Raw genomic sequence first — 1,700 nt, 5'->3', positions numbered from 1 at the left:
AGCAAAGAACAATTTCTCAAGCAAGAATTTTGCTAGGACTGTCTGGGAGTGGTCTGAGTAGGGAGGGGAAAACCGAAAACTAGCTGTTATTGGCAGAGAGATTTGGAACTCTTTCTTATTGGTCTATTAAGCAATTTACCACCTGGTGATGTCACCAGGCAGGCCAAAATTCCATCCCACCACAACAGGCTGAAATTTCAGGCGTCTTTTCAAATAGCATTATCATCGTCATCAGTATCACAATATCACAATATCACAAATAAATACAAGGTGTTGAAAGCGTTCCACAGGGATGCTGGCCCATGTTGACTCCAATGGTTCCCATAGTTGTGTCAAGTTGGCTGGATGTCCTTTGGGTGGTGGACCATTCTTGATACACACGGGAAACTGTTGAGCGTGAAAAACCCAGCAGCATTGCAGTTCCTGACACACTCAAACCGGTGCGCCTGGCTCCTACACTACCAGTCAAAAGTTTGGACACACCTACTCATTCAAGGGTTTTTCTTTATTTTTACTATTTTCTACATTATAGAATAATAGTGAAGGCATCAAAACTATGAACAAACACATATGGAATCATGTAGTAACCAAAAAAGTGTTAAACAAATCAAAATATATTTTCAAATAGCCACCCTTTGCCTTGATGACAGCTTTGCACACTCTTGGCATTCTCTCAACCAGCTTCATGAGGTAGTCACCTGGAATGCATTTTAATTAACAGGTGTGCCTTCTTAAAAGTTAATTTGTGGAATTTCTGTCCTTCTTAATGCATTTGAGCCAATCAGTTGTGTTGTGACAAGGTAGGGGGGTATACAGAAGAAAGCCCTATTTGGTAAAAGACCATGTCCATATTATGGCAAGAACAGCTCAAATAAGCAAAGAGAAACGACAGTCCATCATTACTTTAAGACATGAAGGTCAGTCAGTACGGAACATTTCAAGAACTTTGCAGTCGCAAAAACCATCAAGCGCTATGATGAAACTGGCACTCAGGTATGGAAGACCCAGAGACACCTCTGCTGCAGAGGATAAGTTCATTAGAGTTACCAGCCTCAGAAATTGCAGCCCAAATAAATGCTTCACAGAGTTCAAGTCACAGACACATCTCAACATCAACTGTTCAGAGGGGACTGTGTGAATCAGGCCTTAATTGTCGAATTGCTGCAAAGAAACCACTACTAAAGGACACCAATAATAAGAAGAGACCTGCTTGGGCAAAGAAACACGAGCAATGGACATTTGTACTTTGGTCTGGAGTCCAAATTTGAGATTTTTGGTTCCAACCGCTGTGTCTATGTGAGACGCGGTGTGGGTGAACGGATGATCTCCACATGTGTAGTTCCCACCGTAAAGCATGGAGGAGGTGGTGTGATGGTGTGGGGGTGCTTTGCTGGTGGCACTGGCTGTGATTGATTTAGAATTCAAAGCACACTTAACCAGCATGGCTACCACAGCATTCTGCAGCGATACGCCATCCCATCTGGTTTGGGCTTAGTGGGACTATCATTTGTTTTTCAACAGGACAATGACCCAACACACCAGCGGAGGCTATTTTACCAAGACGGAGAGTGATGGAGTGCTGCATCAGATGACCTGTCCTCCACAATCCCCCGACCTCAACCCAATTGAGATGGTTTGGGATAAGTCGGACGGCAGAGTGAAGGAAAAGCAGCCAACAAGTTCACAGCATATGTGGGAAC

Source organism: Coregonus clupeaformis, chromosome 30 (genome assembly GCF_020615455.1).
Source record: "Coregonus clupeaformis isolate EN_2021a chromosome 30, ASM2061545v1, whole genome shotgun sequence".
Lineage (NCBI taxonomy): Eukaryota > Metazoa > Chordata > Actinopteri > Salmoniformes > Salmonidae > Coregonus > Coregonus clupeaformis.
Note: the sequence above shows the minus strand (reverse complement) of the source record.